A 14,009-nucleotide genomic window follows, 5' to 3' on the forward strand; every position below is an offset into this window, starting at 1 on the left:
CATCGCCTAATATTTGTAGATGACATAACAGTCATTGGCCTCATCCACAGCAATGACGATTCTTCATACATATGGGAGGTTGAACAGCTGGTTTTCTGTTGTGGTCAGAACAACCAAAAGCTAAATGTGCTCTAAATCATGTACCCTCATAGCAATCATCAATACTGTTTCCACCATGGTGAGCTTCAAGGTTCTAGGATCCACCATCTCCCATGACCCCAAGTGGACTACCAACACCACCTCAGCCACCAAGAAGGCCCAACAGAGGATGTACTTGCTACATCAGCTCAGGAAAATCAACCCGCCACAACAATTGCTGACCCAGTTCTACAACACCATCATTTTGGGTCAGCCATGAAGCAAGGTAGGAAGAGACTACAACGGAGCAATAGTACCGCAGAAAAAATAATTGGTGTCATCCTGCCCTCCATCCAAGACTATACATCTCCAAACTGAGAAAACAAGGAGGAAGTGTCACTGCTGACCCCTCACATCTCCACATATCTCGGTAGCGTCTTCTTTTACAAATCACTGAGTACAAAAACGACCAGACTCAAGAACAGTTTCTTCCCATGGGGTATCACCCTGATGAACACCTTTTCACTGTAAATTGTTGTAAATAACACAAGAAGCATGCATACGTTTCACTCTATTTATACTTGTGTAACACCAATTGCACAGACATACAGAAAAGCTGATTTACACAGACAAAAACGCACCTTGCACATCATTGTCATACATTATTGTATATACTATATACATTGCCTTTTGCACGACATCCTAATTACTTTAATGCTTACCATGTAAGTACTATGAAGCTAAGCTAAACTGGAATCAAATTCCCTGTATGTGCATACATACTTGACTAATAAAGCTGATTCGGATATTTTCCAGGATTCAAATAGCTGTAGTAGTCTGTGGGCCAGATAGGTTGGTCATTCCCACTAGGGTGGCAAAACATATGATATGGCATTTTGACCACCTAGGGGCTTGAAAAAAATATGAACTTTTGCCATCCAGGGTGGTAGCTGTTGCCAGGTAGGGGCCAAAGAATAATTACACATGGGCCAAAATGTAAAAATGCTCCAATCATTTTGAGAAGTATACCACATTTGTCTGATCTTGAATATTCCAAAGATGTATAGTTTGCATTATCTATGACTTAATGTTATGGAGTTAAGGGGTAAAACCAGCAAAAAATGGCCACAGATGTCAAATTCAGTTTGTACAGGGATCAAAGTTGCTCCAGTTTTTTTTTTTTGAAAAAGTGATGCTAATTATTGGTTGAGCTAATAGGATTATACCACACAAGACCTTGACCTATGTATTAAAATTATTTCTTAAACCATATTTATCTAAAAAGTAAAATAAATATATCCATTCAATTCAATCAATGGCCTCCTCTTCATACAGAGAACACAACGGACCATCAACTTGTCTTTGCTGGAATGCCTGAATGATACTGAGTAGACGTCTGACATTATTAAAAGAATTCCATCCCTTTATAAAACCAGTTTGATCCTCTTCTATAATTTTAGGTAGCAGACCTTGAAGTCATGTGCCCAGAATTTTTGCCAAGATATTCTAGTCTACATTAAGAAGGGAAGTGGGCCTTTAAGAGGCACAGGACTCTAGATTTGTCCTTTTTTTCAGAATAAGTGAGACGCATCTCATTATTACCTCCGCCAAGGAGGTTATGTTTTCGGTCATGTTTGTTTGTCTGTTTGTCAGCAGGATAACTCAAAAAGCTTTGAACGGATTTTGATGAAATTTTGTGGAGTGGTTGGAAATGACAAGAGGAACAAGTGATTAAATTTTAATGGTGATCCGGATCACGATCCAGATCCATGAATTTTTTAAAGGATTCTTCACCATTGCGGGATGGGGGGGATTTTGACATTCTAGTTTCTAACGCCACAAAAACAAGGCAGAAAGGCTTGATAAAAATTAGGGTGTAACATAGTCAAATGTTCTATCAAACAACAAAGTTTGGTGATGATCGGATCCGGATTCTGGATCTGGTGATCCAGAATATGCAAAAATATAGGGAAAATAGAAAATGTGTCAGTGTGAGGTGACAAATGAAGCTAGCGATGCACAGCTAACACCAAATTGTAGTTGAATCTGTACTGATTCAGTAAGGTGTCATCAGATTTGATGTAGCTTCAAATGTTATGGAACTAGATCCAGAAGAAAACCGCCATTACCGAAAAATCGTTTTTATACAATAACGTTTGAACTAATAAAGACATAAAAGTGATTCCAAGTTCTAGTGGTATTTTTTCATGGTCAAGGATGTCAAATATAAAGGAAAGAAAAGTGTAGTCATAGTTTTGGTTGTAACACTGAATTGTTGAATAGATCACTGTGCCAAGGAGGGAATCTCTTTAGGGTCAGTGACCCTATGGCCTTGTTTAGAGAAGTGTTTCATAAATGTTAAAAAATTAATATATTTGCAGTTTAGTTGAATAATAAATTTAATTTTGTCTCTTATTTGTTTTTGTCTATAAGCACATGCAATTTCAATATCAGTGCTCAGATGACAGTAGCTTCTGGGAAAGGTGCAAGTTGCAATAAACTGTGATGCCAAGCGCTAAGGATACAAGCTATCCAGTCACAGCAGATGAAACTTTTTTTTACGACTGAGCAAACATCTTTAGACTTTTTTTAGGTTCAATGATTCCACGGCATGTAGATGTTATGGTGTCAGTGACCCCATGGCCTTGGAGGAGGTTTGCACTCTCTGAGTGCTTCTAGTTTGAGAATGTATTATTAAGAATGCTAAGCAAAGGGTCTACTGATAGTCCTGAGAACTGTTTTTGAAAGTCACAACCAAACCCATCAGGCCCAGGGGCTTTTCCATTCAGCAGAGTTCTTATGCCATTAACCACCACCTCTTCTCTTCTCTTCTTCTCTGGAAATGGGGGTGTTAAGAAGAAGTTCTGACAACACATAGTGGGCACATTGAGCCAGGCAAAGAACGTGTCCATTAAAACAGACACATGACTTAGCTCCTTAGAAGTACAAAGATTATGATAAAATATCTTAAATGTGTCATTTGTAGGCTTATCATATGCAGTTGCCTTTGGCATCACAAAGGGCTTCAGTGGTTTGTGACTCTGCTCTTTTTTGTAAGATATTCCAGGTATTTCCCAGGGTTATCCCCATGCTCACAAATTTTTGTCTAATAAATCAGATTTTGACTTTCTCATCTTGTGTTAGAAAGTTATCTAAGGCAGTTCTGACTGCAGATATTTCTTTCAGAATAGTGAGAGATGGGAACTCAATATAGGTGCTTTCTTTCGCTTGAAGCTTGGCCATGAACACATTTTGCTTTTCTCTTTGTCATCATAGGGCAGGACTATCTGTGGATTGGGAGTTAGTGGAAATAAAGTATCTGAATTCAGTGGTTAGATAAGTAATAAAAGTATCATTTTTCAAGATGGATGCATTCAGTCTCCAGTATTTCAGGCCACTATTTATACCCTTAAGGGAAAGGTCTGATATCACCTTGGCATGGTCAGAAATCAAAATACCGCCAATAGAGCAGAACAAAACTTTATGTGAAGAAAGCCCTGATAATAAAAAGTAATCAGTTGTACTGTGACAACCATGAGATGTAGAATAAATATGGACAGGTGTATGCTCTATCCGCAGTATGAATTGTTCTCCAAACATCATCCATCTATTTTCCATACTCACTTACCCCAATTTTGGGTCACGGGAGGCTGGAGCCTATCCAAGCAGTCAGGAGGACAGGATGCCTGTCTGTCGCAGGACCACATGTAGACAAACAAACACATTCACACACACACACACACACACACACACACACACACACACACACACACACACACACACACACACACACACACACACACACACACACACACACACACACACACACACACACACACACACACACACACACACACACACAGACATAGGCTTCTAGTCCACCTAACCTGCATGTCTTTGGATGCGGGAGGAAGTCGGAGCACCTGGAGGGAACTCATGCAGACATGGGGAGAACATCCACAGGTGGGATCTTCTTGCTGTGAGACAACAGTGCTAATCATTAAACTGCTGTGCTGCCCCTCCAAACAACATGAATCCCAGTTCCTCACATATAGAACTGAGTAAAGAAAGGGGCATAGCTTCAGAAGGCAGTCTCTCAATAAGTGGGCTCAGTATCTAGAAATCTCTGCCCACAGTGGCAACATCTAACTGAATCTCAGAGAAATCTAAGACCCTTAACAACAACATATCAGCCACTTTTGTCTTTAATACAGTCCAGCATTGAGACATGCAGATATCTTCTCACTAATATAGTTGCTCCTCTACTTCTTGAGGGGAATGAGGAAAAACACTTGATAGAAACCTTCCTGTTGCAATTTAAATGGTGAATGATAAATGGGCTGCATTTATATAGCGCCTTTCCATCTGCATCAAAGCGCTTTACGCATCAATGCCTCACATTCACCCTGATGTCAGGCTGCTGGCATGAAAGGCACCCACTACACACCGGGAGCAACTAGGGGATTAAGGACCTTGCCCAAGGGCCCTTAGTGATTTTCTGGTCATGGTGGGATTTGATCCGAGGATCCTTTTGTCTCAAGCCCAACGCCTAACTACTAGGCCATTACCTCCCCTAAATTTAATATGTTCCTCATCATCCAAGGGCATTTTCTACCAAAGAGTAATGCCAGTATGTCCTTTTTTCAAAAAGTTTAGCACCTTCCTTCATTTCACAGGATTATGAACCCCTTTTATTACTTAACCCTTCTTGCAGAAAAACCATGCTAAAAATCATGAATCCAAAAACACACAGCACCATATATATTCACTGAGCTGAGAGGAAAAACAAAAATGATGTGAACAACAAGAATCATTACCCAAAAATTATTATTTTTATCTAATTAAGTTATACAACAACCATTCAAAATGAACTTAAAAACTCAAGGGGGCTGTCCCTGTGATTTAAAGGTATATGGCCATTCAAAGTTTTAACATTTAAGTCATAAAAATAATTTTCTTTGGCACCACTATAATTTTATTTATGCATAATAATCGTGCATTTTCACACACAATCATCTCGAGGGTTTACAGAGAATGGTCCAAAAAGGAGAAGATATCCAGTGATCAGTAATTGTGTGGATAAAAATGCCTTGTTGATGTCAGAGGAGAATGGGCAGACTGGTTGAATGGGCGACTGCGTGATGGTATCATGTCAATATGGAGCAACATCTCTGAGGAATGTTTCCAACATCTGGTTGGATCTATGCCACGAAGAATTAAGGCAGTTCTGAAGGCAAAAGGAGGTGCAACCTGGTACTGTCAAGATCTATGTAGTACATTATGGGTGGTATGTTTTGCCATCCTTGGTGGTAGTGACACTCCCATTTTCACAAGGCGTCATACATGCTGTCACATATATGGTGTCCGTAACACAACAGTACGTGGACACGCAGATCACAGCTTTATTAAAGAGCCAAACAGTTGACACAGATAAGCCGACGATGCAGTCTGTTCAAAGTAAGTGTGAAATTTCTCCAAATGAATCTATTCCACACCCCCCACGCAAACACTCACACACACACAAACACAAAATGGAATCACAAAAACAATTCTTTTGTTGCTGTTGTTGTTTGGCTCAGTTTCCACAAGACTAATTGGACTGAAAAGGAAATAATACGATATTGTGCAAAACCTCTTTGTAGTGTCAGACTGATAACACCTGCAGTAGTTAAGCAGACACATCCTCTATGTGTTCGCACAGACACACAAGCACCCAACTCTGTTTATTCCACTTGGCATCACAGAGGAAAAGCTGTTGCTAAGAGACCTGCTTCCTCGCCTTTTGCCGTTAAACATCATTTGCAGACCTTAACTGTCACTTTCCTAACCTCTCACTCTGGGTCACTCTGCTCTTCCTCTGTTTGTTTCTCAGTTTTCTTGGTGCTGGTGGGCTCGATAGGCGTCATAGGTCGGCTGAATGATTGGCCGGGTCTGAGATGGAAGTTGGGGGTGGATGTTTTTACATTTGTGTGAATTCTTACTCACTCCTGTTTGGCAAAGTCAGGCTGTCTGCAGTCCAACACTGGACTACTGAGTGGGCACGCTGAGGAGTTGGGTTTGGTTAATTTGAAAGCATGACTGTGGGCTGTTCTGGTTTTTCATCCTCTGCCTTTACTGAGAACATGCTGGAAGACCTTTAATACCCCACAGACAAAAGTTACAAACTAAAAGACAAGAAACAGCAGATTAACAGATTGCAACTTAATTAACAATACCGCCGTGCAAACGTTTATTACATAGAAACTGTTTCAGATAGTTTTTGAGAAACATAAATACAGTGCATCTGGAAAGTATTCACAGTGCTTCACTTTTTCTGCAATTTGTTATGTTACATCCTTATTCCAAAATGGAGTAAATTAATTTTTCCCTCAAAATTCTACTCACAACACCCCATAATGACAACATGAAAAAGTTTTTTTTTTTAATTTCTGCAAATTTATTTTTTTTAAAAAAGGAATCATGGGTATGTAAGTATTCACACCCTTTGCTCAATACTTTGTTGATGCACCTTTGGCAACAATTACAGCTTCAAGTCTTCTTGAATATGATGCCAGAAGGTTGGCGCACCTATCTTTGGGCAGTTTTGTCCATTCCTCTTTGCGGTACTTCTCAAGCTCCATCAGGTTGGATGGGGAGCGTTGGTGCACAGCCATTTTCAGATCTCTCCAGAGATTTCCAATCAGGTTCAGGTCTGGGCTCTGGCTGGGCCACTCAAGTACATTCACAGAGTTGCCCTGAAGCCACTCCTTTGATATCTTGGCTGTGTGCTGAGGGTCACTGTCTCGATGAAAAATGAACCATCACCCCAGTGTGAGGCCAAGAGCGCTCTGGAGCAGGTTTTCATCCAGGATGTTGGTGGATTGCTGCAGAGATGGTTGTCCTTCTGGAAGGTTCTCCTCTCTCCACAGAGGAATGCTGAAGCTCTGACAGAGTGACCATTGGGGTCTTCCTCACCTCCCTGACTAAGGCCCTTCTCACCTGATCGCTCAGTTTAGACAAGTAGCCAGCTCAAGGAAGAGTCCTGGTAGATCCAAACTTCTTCCATTTATGGATGATGGCGGCCACTGTGCACAGTGAGACCTTAAAAGCAGCAGAAATATTTCCGTTCCCTTCCTCTGTGCCATATGAGACCACCTCCACTTTGTTCACACAATAACTCAAAAACTGTAAATGCTATCCATCTTGTAAGTCTTCATGTTAAAAGGGCAAATAATGAGGTCAACCCAGTTTGGTCATTTTCCTCTCCAATTTTCACCAAGCATACCACAGTTCTAGAATTTCCCAAGCAGCATCAAATTTTACCAAAGGTCAATCATTAGGGTCAAGGTTATTGAGGACAAAGGTCAAATTTAAGCTTTTTCCTCCCACTCCGATTTGTACAAAACTTGGAACACATGGTGGTGGGTTCTGGAATTGACCAGACAGGTGTAATTTTCCAAAGGTTGATCATTGGGCCCAAGGTCATATCTGCCTAGGAGTTTGTTGCTCCTCGGTCCTTTTTCTGATTTCTACTAAATGTAGCATGTCAGCGAAAGCTGATCCCAAAGCTGCCCTTAAAGAATTAATTTTGTTATAGGCTGAGGTCAAGAAATTTGATTTTTAACACAAACATAATGTACAATCAATTGGGTTCAAGACCTGCACTGGCAAGAGCAGCCACAAGTCAATCATTTGGGTGAAGATCAAGGTCTTTGTTTGTAAAATGTAAAATTGCAGTGACCCTTACTGTCTTCATGCTCCACTGTTACCTAGTGTATCTTAAAATGAGCATTTCAGGGTCCCCACACTCCCAAATACTTGGTCTGGTGGCCACCAAGCTGGTGTTTGTCTAAAATAGGACGTTTCATTTATGTTAGAAGTATGAGGTTCAATAAGAGCCCTTTGTTTTTGTTTTGTATAAATTATAGTGTGATCACTTCTGACTGGTGCTCCATCTCCACATAATCCAGAGTTTCCACATTAAGTCTGAAGCAGGCATTAAACCATGTGATGGCGGCCTCTGCAGAGCAGTAAGCGCACGCCTGTTCATTAGTGAGGCCTGATGGCTGATGAAGTGGCTGGAGACCAAGAGGCGATTAGTTCATATAATTTGGAAAACACGGAGGGTGCTGCTCTCAGCTGTGTGTGTTTTCACTGCAAGGATTCTCTCTCTCTCACACACGCACACACACACACACACACACACACACACACACACACACACACACACACACACACACACACACACACACACACACACACACACACACACACACACACACACACAACCTTATGATTTGAGTACACTCTCTGCAAGGTGTACTGTCAAGTTAGGTGAAAATTGAGAGTTGAGAAGTGACATTAACGGTGAAATTTGTAGGCGTTTGAAGACAGAACACCTTTGAAGGATTTTTAAGCAGCGAAGTCACAGATAAATTGCTGCACGTCTTCTTTGCTACACTACAACTGTCAAAACCATTTCATGCACGTCTCACCTGTTTCTTGTACCAAAGGAACGGCGTTCAGTGGAAATTGGTCTTTTGAGTGCAAACATCAAGTCTATTACTATGGATATTTACACATCGAATTTGAACAGCGCCTCTCTCTCTCTCTTTCTCTCTCTCTCTGTCTGTCTGTCTGTTCCCCTACTCCTCCCAGACCCTTTGGACAATTTCCACCAAACTTGATACGTGGATGAATGTCAACCCCCAGAATTGGCCTTTAAGTGTTTGTTTTACCAAAGGTCAAAGTCCTGTTGATGAGACGGAGAACAAAATTAGGATTTTCACTCTGATGTGCACCAAATGTAGTACTCATATTTCCCTGTATAAAAATGTTAAAAGTTTATCTCCGGGGTGCACGTTAACCCCCTTTTTTGACTCAACTATCAAGCGGCCATTCAAGGAATTGCACCTTTTGTCATAGTACCTCAGGATGTTATTGTCAGTGTACTTACACAAGTGTCTTTTTTATGTCTGTCTAATGCTATGGCTTACCAACTGGAACATTTACAAACTTTTTATTTATTTTTGTGTCTCAGTGAGGAATTGGGTGGATAGATGGATGGAGGAATTGGTGGATTTTTTTCTTTTTGCATTGCACACTCTCTTTTATCTGCAGCTGAGGATTAGCCCCATCCTGACCTGTCACCCAAACCGCTCTTCCACCGACCCCTATGTCAAACCTTTAATGCATTGAACCTGACCAAACCTCCTGAACAGAAGGAGCAGAACAGTGCTTCCGTTGATTCCCCTCCTAGACCTGGCTCCTGAACGGAGTTTCGGTTTCCCGATTCCAGGAGAGATTGCTCTAACTGTTGATAACCCAGTTCAAAAGGTCTAATTTCACACTCAGCAGTCAATGTGAACTTTGAGTATTGCCCAAAATGAAGAGATTGCAGATATGATTAGCCAAAAATAGTGTCCTTTGAAAGGTTGCTGGAATCACCCTTTGGATGCCACAGGTGGCTGGCGAGAAGGTTATCAATACCTACAGTGCATCTGAAAGTATTTAAAGTGCTTCACTTTTTCCACATTTTGTTAGTTTGCATCTTTATTCTGAAATGGAGTAAATTCATTTTTCCCTTCAAAATTCTACTCACAACACCCTATAATGACTTTTTTTTTTTTTTGGCAAATATAGTAAAGTGTTAGATGGATTAGAAACTTTAAATTGTCTGTAGGTGTGCATGCAGGCATGAGTGTGTTTGTTTGTCTATATGTGGCCCTGTGACAGACTGACGTCCTGTCCAGGATGTACCCCGCCTCGTGCTCTATGACTGCTGGGATAGGCTCCAGCTCCCTGTGACCCTTAATTGGACTAAACAGTCGAAGATGAATGGCAGTATTAAAAATAAAAACTAAGAAAACACATATACTTAAGTATTCACACCCTTTGCTCAGTAGTAGAGAAGCTTGAATCTTTGACTGGACTGGGTTGCTTGACGCGAGGACGTTTCGCTTCAAATCGCTTCAAATGACTCATTACCATGAACAAAAGACTGAAACTGCTTTGATCTGAGTACCCCATTGTAAACAGGGGACAAAGCGTGTCTCAAAGCGTGTCTCAGTGTGAGTGGGTTTTCTGTAAACCCCTGTCTGTCTCTTACAGAAAACCCACTCACACTGACCAATATCTGCTCTTTGGCTCAAACCACCCCCTTGAACACAAGCTCGGGGTGATCAGGACTCTTCAACACAGAGCTCTACAGGTGCCCACAACTGCAGAGGGAAGGACTAAAGCACAACAACTTGTCCGGAAAGCCCTCACGGTATGTGGGTACCCACGATGGTCCCTGGATCAAGTGCAGAAGTCCCAGAAAACAAAGAGACCAGATAGACAGGAGACGGAGACAAGAAGAAGAGTGTCTCTCCGTTATTTAGCAGGAGTAGGGGAAAAACTACAGAGGATCTTCAGACAGCACAAAATCCCAGTTTACTTTAAAACTGTTAACACCTTGAGACAGAAATTAGTTCACCCTAGGGACAGGATCCCTAGTTACAAACAGAGCAATGTAGTGTATTCTATCAGATGTCAGGAAAACTGTAACGAACACTACATAGGTGAGACTAAGCAACCTTTACACAAAAGGTTATGCCAGCACCGCAGAGAGGGTGCCAGTGGACCTCAGTCTGCAGTTCATCTCCACCTTAAAGACACTAACCACATGTTTGAGGACAAGGAAGTTAAAATCTTAGGGCTCTGTCCCACTGGCATTTAGGAGGATTTGCGTATGAAATGAGGAGACAACAGCTGAGCGTCCGCAACAAAGGTGGGCGGAAATGACAAATGTCCCGGGGTCGATCAGCGAATACACGAGGAAGAAAAGCGGATATAACAGGGAACAGAAGCGAAGGCGACCGCGGAGGCGCCCCCATGAGGGGCACAGCGGCCGTGATGCACTCGCTTCATCCGTGCCCATGCTGTCTGCATGCACGACATACCATTTGCGACCATGATGTGGCCGTGCTGGGCACGCGTCATATCTGTTTTGCACGCTGCCCCGGTCCGCCGCCAAGCCGCACCAACCCATCGGTTGTGGATATCAGTGGATGACAGGGGATATGCGGTGCGCTGGTTGTGTATGTCCTGCGTATGTCTTCAGTATGTGTTCAGGCAGTGATGCGGATCTCATCTGCAGCAGGATTTTTGAGCCGCTCAAAAATCCTGGCTGCGGACATGCGTGCCTCTGCGGATGATCACGGACGTGTTCGGATGGCGACCGACTCATACAGGAATGTTACACGGTTATTGCAGTTGTTTGGCGGATGTGGGCCACTTTTGTGCGCATTCCATCCGCAAATCCTCCTAAACGCCAGTGGGACAGGGCCCTTAGCCAGAGAGAAAAAATGGTTTGAGAGAGGGGTGAAGGAGGCATTCTATGTGAAACAGTTGAAACCCAGCCTTAACCGGGGAGGGGGTCTGAGACATGCTTTGTCCCCTGTTTACAATGGGGTACTCAGATCAAAGCAGTTTCAGTCTTTTGTTCATGGTAAAGAGTCATTCATGTCATCAGGAGAGGCGTCAGGCCCATCATTAGGAGAGACAGCTACTCTGTCATTAGGAGGGTGCTAACTAGAGCACAATAGGTGCTAATTAAAGCAACTGTTTAACCATTAGCCAATAGCAGTCTGCCTCTCGGTAGGAGGCGTCTGGTTAGGTTTAAAACTCCAGCTTTTGTGGCTTCTGTTTGTTCTTCTCAACAAGGGTCAGACAGAAGTCAGATTACCAGAGCAAGAATTTTAGCTGAGGAAGCTTCTGTGATTTGAAGTGAAATGTCCTCGCGTCAAGCAACCCAGTCCAGTCGAAGATTCAAGCTTCTCTACTATGGAAACCACCTGGACAACTGAGAGCCTACACAGAAACCTTTGCTCAGTACTTTGTTGATGCACCTTTGGCAGTAATTTCAGCCTCAGGACTTCTTGAATATGATGCCACAAGCTTGTGCACCTATCTTTGGGCAGTTTTGTCCATTCCTCTTTGCGGTACCTCTCAAGCTCCATCAGGTTGGATGGGGAGCGTTGGTGCACAGCCATTTTCAGATCTCTCCAGAGATGTTCAATCAGATTCAGGTCTGAGCTCTGGCTGGGCCACTCTAGGACATTCACAGAGTTGTCCTGAAGTCACTCCTTTGATATCTTGGCTGTGTGCTGAGGGTCATTGTCCTGCTGAAAATGAACCATTGCCCCAGTGTGAGGTCTAGAGCACTGTGGAGCACATTTTCATCCAGGATGTGTCTGTACAGTGCTGCATTTATCTTTTCCTCAAGCCTGACTAGTCTCCCAGTTCCTGCTGCTGAAAAACATCCCACAGCATGATACTGCCACCACCATGCTTCACTGTAGGGATGCTGCCTGGTTTCCTCCAATATAATGCCTGACAGTCACACCAAAGAGTTCAATCTTAGTCTCATCAGACCAGAGAATTTTGTTTCTCATGGTCTGAGAGTCCTTCACTCCGTCTGACCACTGTACCATAAAGGCCTGATTTGTGGATTGCTGCAGAGATGGTTGTCCTTCTGGAAGGTTCTCCTCTCCCCACAGATGGGTCGAGGTGCCTCCAGCATTCCTCCATACACTTATATGTAGACAGGTGTGTGCCTTTCCAAGCTGAATTTACCCAAGGAATGATGTTGTAGAAACATCTCATGGATGATCAGTGGAAACAGGATGCACCTGAGCTCAATTTTGAGCTTCACAGCAAAGGCTGTGAGTCCTTATGTGCATGTGATTTCTTAGATTATTATTATTTTTTTTAGTATTATTATTTTTAATACATTTGCATAAATAAATAAAAAAAACTTTATGTTGTCATTATGGGGTATTGTGTGTAGAATTTTGAGGGGTGGGGGGGATTTCATCCATTTTGGAATAAGGCTGTAAGATAAGAAAATGTGGAAAAAATGAAGTGCAGTGGATACTTTCAGGATGCACTGTAAATTAACCTGCTTACCCAGTCATAGATATGTGGGAAAATGAACAGATGGACACATGTTTATTTTTTAATTCTTTACTTTGCAGCTCTTCCTTTGTTTGTTTTTAAGGATAAAGCACCACTGGTGGATTTATTGGACTTATTATCACCTTAAGTCACTGACCAAAGGTAAAAATATGGGAAAAGTCTTCCATAAACAAAGGCTGACCGATTGCTGCTCCTGCATGCAGAATTAGATTTCCAGTGTTTAAAATAAAAATTGTGTCTTCGAAACAATGACTATAAAGTCACTATTTTGCTTTCCAGATTACCCTAGGATGCAGGAAAAAGGCTATAAGACGTGTAAACAAACAAACAAACAAACAAACAAAACATGAAGCTCGATCTGCCCCGAGTACATTGAATTTTTCTCTTAGAAAAATTAAATCTGCTGTAAAAATAGAATTGTCAAATACCTTTGACAGACATGTAGCCGCCAAACAGCTCCCGACCACATGAAACATAGTAACTGTACCTTAAAGTGCATTTCATCATGTTCTCTTGAGGACAATCGTTTATAAACTGAAGATAAGATTTTCTTAAGCACATTGCTTAAATGCTCCTCTGTTGCTACATCTGCTCTCATCCTTATCAATCATGCAGATGGAACCTTTTACAGCTGTGATTGATGCTTTAATGTCAAGACAGTTTCCATGGATACACTGTCATCCAATCCCAACCCTAGCACCTCAGCATTCTTCTTCACAGGTCTAAAACCTAAACAATAAAGACTAGTAGTGCTTGAGGACCAGCATCATCTCGGGGGTGGGGGAAAAAAAATAGTACTACTGTAGTTCTATAAAGGACGTTCCCATAATGCATCTTTTTATGCAGGTAATATCAGACTTCCCATTTCCCCATCTGGTGGATCAGACATCCATCTCGGGTGTCATGCACATTTCATTTAAAGCAGAAGATTGTCTCTTGCATAATGTATAATGAAATCTGAACTTATTGCCAGTGGAGAGATATTGCTGTGA

The sequence above is a fragment of the Thalassophryne amazonica genome, chromosome 16 (assembly GCF_902500255.1).
Source record: "Thalassophryne amazonica chromosome 16, fThaAma1.1, whole genome shotgun sequence".
Lineage (NCBI taxonomy): Eukaryota > Metazoa > Chordata > Actinopteri > Batrachoidiformes > Batrachoididae > Thalassophryne > Thalassophryne amazonica.